Genomic DNA, 7,076 nt, shown 5'->3' with positions numbered 1-7,076 from the left:
GAGAACCTGTGAAAGACATGGGATGAGGTGGTGAAGCATCACAGAGGCAATGACAAGCAGGCAAGACCTGGAGATATGCTGTGCCCGAGAAGACCCGGCAAGCCAAGTGAGATCGTAGCCATGGCTGATGACAGCGTCGCATAACTGGCCTCTTTGAAAGTACCCCTTCAATCATTAAGCAATATGCTGTGCTTGAGAAGACCGATGCCAGTGCTGCCTGACTGGCACCTGTGCTGGGGTATGTAAAAAGCACCATTCGAGCATGGTCAATGCCAATGCTGCTTGACTGGCTTCCTCTTATGCCTAATTATTTCTCTCAATACATGTTCACTTTCTTGTACATGAACACTGATGTTGCACATCCAATAGAGCATGTTGTCTTCATTCCTTTCTGGTCTTTGCATGTTCTCCACATTCAGGGCCTATGTTTCACTGTCATGTAATTCACACACAAACATACAATCAGCCTTTCACTCAGAAAGAGAGAGCTTTTGTTGCCAATAGAGGTAATAACTCCCCAAACTTTCTCCATTTTACTATTATTCTGGCAACTTTCCTCCACACTTTTGTAACTGAAACTATCTACTACCTCTAGGGAGCCTCCTGAGTATTTGAAAAAAAATCTATCTTCCATGAATTCTTTGAGTTTATCGCTCCTTCACATCTACCACATACAAATACATTCCCTGTTAGTGGGATTAATGAAAACTGTTGGTGGAGAGGACAGTATTAAGGTTGGATGTCAAGTGAAATGGTTCCTGGTAGTGAGAAAGTTTAGTGGTGCACATATGTGAGTGTGGGTAGATGCACACACATACTTATATGCCCATATGCCCCATTGACCCCACATCTAGATGCACTGTCGCCACCAATTTCCTGTCCAACCACACGGCGAAAGAAACTCCATTTTCTCAAGTAACTGCTGTCACTTACTAAGCTATTCTGTGACATCAAATGACCTTCCTTGACCAATTGCAGCCCATTTACCAGTAGCCATCTTAGACTTCCAGCACCTCCCCATTCATTCAGATTCTGACCAACCTGAGGAGAGGCTCTGTTATAGCTTGGAGGACTATAATAAACAAGAGGGGGCTGAGAACTGATCCCCGGTAGACTCCTACTTGCACACTAAATTTCTTTGCTATACTCATTGGCAACTTTCACATACTGACAGCGTACCTGTACATGGCTTTTACAGCTCTCGCTAACCACTCATCTATCCCTAGCTTTCACATTGCCCATCAGATAAGCGTGTGGGAGAAATATACTATATATATACACACCCACACTTACATGCACCTACACATACACAAATGCACATATGTTCACACATACACACAAATATATTTGTTTTTGAGTTATTAAATTTTAATCATTTTAAGCATTAAAAATATAGTTATTTCCACATTTAATGTATTATGTAATAATGATAATAATACATATACAATGAACATTTTTGACACCTAATAATATATTATGACTGATGAATCTGACCCAGCACTTGGGTTAGTTTTTTTGTTTTACTGATACTAGAGGGCTGAAACACATAATTAACCTGAGACAGATGTGAATGCAGAGCACATTGCAATCTGACTATATACCACAAGGTATTATGTGTGATGCCCTACTCATTCTTCCACACACCTGTTTATTTATAACAAAGTAATCTTTCAACCTGTGAGCAAATGACTGTAGCAGTAAATGTAGGACTATTGACAATAATAACTCAACAAAAATACAAAAGATTTTATGCACACATCAAAACATAGTAGCAGTGGCTATATTTCATCACAATAGCTAAATATTTGTAAATTCAACACTACAAAATCTTTCAACCTGTGAGCAAAATGTCATGTAAACAATAACAAAAAATAAAGTGCAAATAACAATAAATGCATTTTAGAACACACACGAAAACAATGAATTAAGATTACTTATAGCAAGCAAAGATAGAGAAGGAATTCACAGAAAACATTATTTCAATAACTTGCGTAAGCAGTCAAAGCAATCCTACTTTATCTTCCTTACTTTCAAAGTACAAAGGCAAGGCCCAAAACATTACATTCTTCACTACTCACATCAATTAAACCTATCCAAATCATCTATGATCTCCCTAAATTGCTGCTGACAGAGACTATCATCATTTTCTTCTGATTCCAGATTTTTACCCAAGTAAACATATATATGAATTTGTTCTTTGAACTTTTAGTTATTCACTATAACAGAAATTTCAGCTTGAATCAACATGGTGAAATGGATTGACAGCTGTGTTGTATTTGTTCATGTATAAAGATTTGTAGTTTGGGTTACAGTTGGCCGAGTTGAGTAGCCAATGAGTGGTGAGTTTGTATCATATCATTAGCACTATTATTGTATGTCTTAATAAGATCATGTTCAGTGACCCACTTTGCTCAGCTCTAAATATCTACAATGATTAACTGAGTGCAATAAGTAGCAGGAACTTACCATGAGTCAATGAAGAAGAAACCTGAAAACTACTCAAATGTATTTTCTTGTAAATTACCCAACAAAGACTGAATTTTTTTTTTTTTTTTTTTATGTTCCAACAACGTAACAGGCTATAAGAGATTAGTACTTCCTATGAGAACTTGAGAAGAGAGCAAGAGAAGAACCAAAACATTCCAAATTCAAAAGAAGCCAAATAAACAAAGCATTTTTAGAAACTTTCAGCCAGCTGGTGGTCAAAGATCATATTTCATAACAGACATCCAAATGCTAGCAATAATACCATTCTGTGAAATAAATACTTTCCCAAGTTAACATCTTTGGCTTCAGGTAGTCTTCTAATTATTCTCTGAAAATTATAAACAGTCAAGAACATTTTAATAGTTTTGAATTTATTCCTTGAATATTTCAAAAAACTTTATTTTCCAATAATCCAAATAACTTTATTTCTATGACCAGATGCCCTCCCTGTCACCAACCCATATCTGTTTTGAAACAGGGTAATATTTCCCTATGGCCAGACATGTTTTCTATGAAAGACTAGAAATGAACAGAATTGCATATATGAAGGTGATACTCCTTTACAACCATCATGTCAAGACAAGGGTACCCCCCCCCCACACACACACACACAACAGGCTTCTTTCAATTTCCATCTATGAAATCTACTCACAAGGCTTTAGTTGGCCCATGGCTATAGTAGAAGATACTTGCTCACATTGCCACACAGTGGAACTGAAACTGAGACATGGTTGGGACGCAAGTTTCTTAAGTACACAGCCACACTTGTACCTATACAGCTTCTTTTTATACAAAGGGTACTTCAAAGGTTATGTACTTCCATTGGCCATGTATCCACATTTTTAAACACCATGAACGAGAGATGCATCAAATATAAAGTGCCCATCTCTCACCTTGATCACCTATTTTGCAACCAAAATATAGATGGTAACCCTTTCTTATTGTTGAGGTAAATTTACATTCTTGTGATTTAGGAGTGAACTGCCCCCAAATGCAAAAGAAAAAAATTATTTACAGTTTCTGAGGCATTTTAAATGGCTAAATGTAGTTCTCAACTATATTTGATGCAAGAGGTACCACACAACACCTTACAATTTGAATGAGGAACGATGTAGGCTAGTGGTTCTCAAATGGAGTCCACATGACCCCTGGGAACCCATACAAAATTTTGTTGCTAAAGTTTATGTGCAATCAATTTATTATACTTCTATAATGCACAGAATATTTTAACAATTATTTTTATACAATTCCTAATATTTAATTATAAAAATATAATGGCATGTTTTTAAAATAGGAATCACAGGGGTCTATAAGCAAAAAATGGTTGAGAAACATTGATGTGTTTATATGGATGATTGCCATATATCTCTTATATACTCGTAGCCTACTCTTTTATCGAGATGATGCAATCAATGCTCTCAACTGTGCCATATTCCTATTGAAAATCTGTAAGGGAGTATGACAGCATAAATCAAAAATTTAGCTGATCTTTGAAATTAAAAATTTAATGTGATTTTTGTAATCAGCAATCTAAAATTAGAAAAAATTAACTAGTTTCATCTTTGGAACAAGGAAAGAGTATAAATTTGTTGACCAGTGTTAGTAAGTGAAACGTGATCCCATGAAACAACCTCACCATTTCTCAACAAATCTTGTGGTAGGTCCCTCAATCCCACAGGTCTTCATGGTCTGTCTTGCTGCTTAAATGCTGGTTGTTTTAACTGTCACATCAAGCTAAACTTAATCATTAAGTGGGGCCGGGCTCAGATTAATATCCTCTCAGTTCTGGAGCTGGCAGGATTATCCAGAAGTGATGGGAAGAGACCAGATGGTCTTACCTTCTGTCACTGGGTAAGAGGTAGGTGCTTCATCTGGGACGCCATGGTCTGTGACTCTTTTGCTCCTTCCCACATTCTGGATGCTGTGATAAATGGGAAGGTCACTGCTTCTGTAGCCGAACAGAACAAAATCCTGAAGTATTGAGACCTGACAGTGAACTATCTCTTCCAACTTGTGGCAATGGAGACGTTTGGAGGGATGGGCCACTAATGGCGAAGTTCTTGACATCGTTGGCAGCTCACCTCACAGAGATGTCAGGTGATGCCCATGAGGGTGCTTAGCTTTTCCAATGCCTTAGCCTCACCATCATCCATGGTAATGCTGTGAGCATGCTGGCTAGCTTCAGTAGGTTCCATTGAACCTTGTGGTTTGCAACTAATTGAAGCACTTGGAACAGCATTGCTGTTTTTTCTTTCTCTTCTCCCCCCCCCCCATCCTGCTCCACTTTTTTCGTTGTCTTTCTTTTGTAAAATATATTTCTATTCATATTTTGAATAAAAATGAAATATTTATATTGTTCAATTTGGAAATCATCCCAGAAAATGCATGAAGAAAAGTCCCAAGTTTGAGCTTCAACCTTAAGGTAAAACAAGGAGGATTCAAGAAAAGCGATGTTAAAAAACTGGTAATACTGCAATGAAGTAGAAGTAGAGAAATGTTAATGTGAGGTGCTGACATATTGTCAGTTTACTAGGTCAAACGTAATTTTTCTTTTACACGTGGTTATTTCACATTGAACTGCTGCTGCTTTTAGTTGTGAGAGAGAGAGAGAGAGACAAAGAGAGAAAGAGAGAGAGTGAGAGAGTGGGTGAAGTTTCCTTAAAGGGAGAGAACTGCTTCTAGGTTTATATATATATTTTCTCTTATTTTGAGAGATTTTTTTTCTCCCACGTGTGTTTTCATATTTCCATAAAATCCATTTATCAGCTCATTTCTTTTCACTTATTTCAGCTCTCCCAAAATCTTTCTCTCACACAAATACACTTTCCCCACCTACCTCACTCTCAGACAAACAATGTAGAGACAATTTATGTTGGAAAATTGCAGTTATTAAAAGTTCTTATTTAGAAACCATTTCTTCAAAAATACAGTTTCATAAGTAGAAAATAATATATTCTTTAATTGTTTCCCATTTAAATTTATTTAAACACATAAAGTATTCAGATATTATGTGGGATGGGGGTGATTTTTATAGGGTGTTCAGACTACATGAGGAGTGCAGTTAAGAAAGACACCAACTGCTCCGTCTGCAACGCCAAGGCTGAGCTTGTGGCAAACATCAAGGAGGTGTTCAAAGACCTTCCCAGGGACACATCGAGGAACACATAAGCCAGGTTCTAAAGCTAGCTTGAGGCCATGGTGGAAGCTGAAGGTGGCTAGTTTGAATAAACTGTTATCTTCATAATCTAGTTGATATCTTTTGATTTTTAAAAAATATTTCTAGTTTTGGATGGGATAGTTTTTTTGTTTTTTGTTTCCTTTTAGGCAAAATATTTATCTCAAACACCCTGTATCACCACCACCATCATCATCATCATCATCATCATTTAATGTCTGTTTTCCATGCTGGCATGGGTTGGACGATTTGATCAAGGCTGGCAAGCCGGAGAGCTGCACCAGGCTCCAGTCTGATTTGGTATGGTTTCTATGGCCGGAAGCCCTTCCTAATGCCAACCACTTTACAGTGTGTACTGGGTGCTTTTATGTGGCACCACACAGGCACTTTTACATGGCACCAGCACAAGTGCTTTTATGTGAGAGTGACACAGGACTCTTGCAGGTCAATCCTCTTCACCATTAGTCTTTATAATGTAAAATACAATTATATATATATAAAAAAAAAAAAGGTTACATGAAACCTTGCTCTAAAAGAGGTTTAACAAAAGAATAACTGTTTTTATATATGCAGCCAGTGGCATCAATTTATAACAAGCAATAATGTAGATATAATACAAGCTGTGTTCTATTTAACAAGATTTTTCTTTTCTTCCAAGTATATAGTTCATATATAGTTTGTGTGTGAATTGTTTGTTATTTTTTTACTAAGTATAACACCTAGTAAAAAAAAAGAAAGACAATATTTATAATGTTAGTTACTGAAATAGGATATTTTTACCCATCAACAAATAAAACATATCCACATTTTAATGATGAAAAGAAAACCTATTTCTTACATTATGACTTAGCCAAACAGGACAGTATCAGATATGCAATACTGAAAAGAGTTAATAAATCGTTATACAGATTTACAACAAAGAAATACTCAATTTCCAGACCAACGGTAGGTTTTATGTAAGTTTTGTATACTTGATGTAGAACAAGGAAATTATCCAGATAGCCAGCAGCAATGTCTTGAGAAAAATGAGTTGAGTAAAAATTGCACAATATGTGTTCAATTGTAATTTGACAGGGGATGAAAGAGTGAGCACAAAAGTGATCTAAGAAATTGATTAGGCACCAAAAGCAATGAGGCATGTGTGTGTGTGTGCATACAAGGGGGTGCTGAAAAGTTCCTGGCTTTAAGGGTATTGTGAAAGGCCTGGCTGGAGGCCCATCTTTTCAAGTTTTTTTTTACAGGGCTTATAAAAACTGGAGGACCACTGCAATAAGTGTATGAATCTGAGAGGAGAATATGTTGAATAAAATCATAATGAACTGATCCTCCTGTATTTTCATTTACCCAAAGCCAGGAACTTTTCAGCACCTTCTCATATAAGTGTATGTATATCTATATATATCTATACATATAT

At 36.6% G+C, this 7,076-nt stretch overlaps 1 protein-coding gene across 3 annotated transcripts in view; it reads right to left on the bottom strand.

Annotated features, from left to right (window-relative positions):
- Positions 1 to 7,076, bottom strand: part of LOC106884322 (vacuole membrane protein 1) — an 89,404-nt gene that overhangs the window by 62,036 nt on the left and 20,292 nt on the right. Inside the window, exon 1 of one of the 3 annotated variants that reach the window (XM_014935649.2) lies at positions 2,079 to 2,271. The exons of the other annotated variants lie outside the window; for them this stretch is intronic. The gene's annotated coding sequence lies outside the window, so the exon portion shown is untranslated. Of the gene's footprint in view, positions 1 to 2,078; positions 2,272 to 7,076 lie in introns of those variants that run through there. 3 annotated transcript variants of the gene reach the window in all.

The sequence above is a fragment of the Octopus bimaculoides genome, chromosome 1 (genome assembly GCF_001194135.2).
Source record: "Octopus bimaculoides isolate UCB-OBI-ISO-001 chromosome 1, ASM119413v2, whole genome shotgun sequence".
Taxonomy (NCBI): domain Eukaryota; kingdom Metazoa; phylum Mollusca; class Cephalopoda; order Octopoda; family Octopodidae; genus Octopus; species Octopus bimaculoides.
Note: the sequence above shows the minus strand (reverse complement) of the source record. Positions and strands in the feature narration are given on the sequence as shown.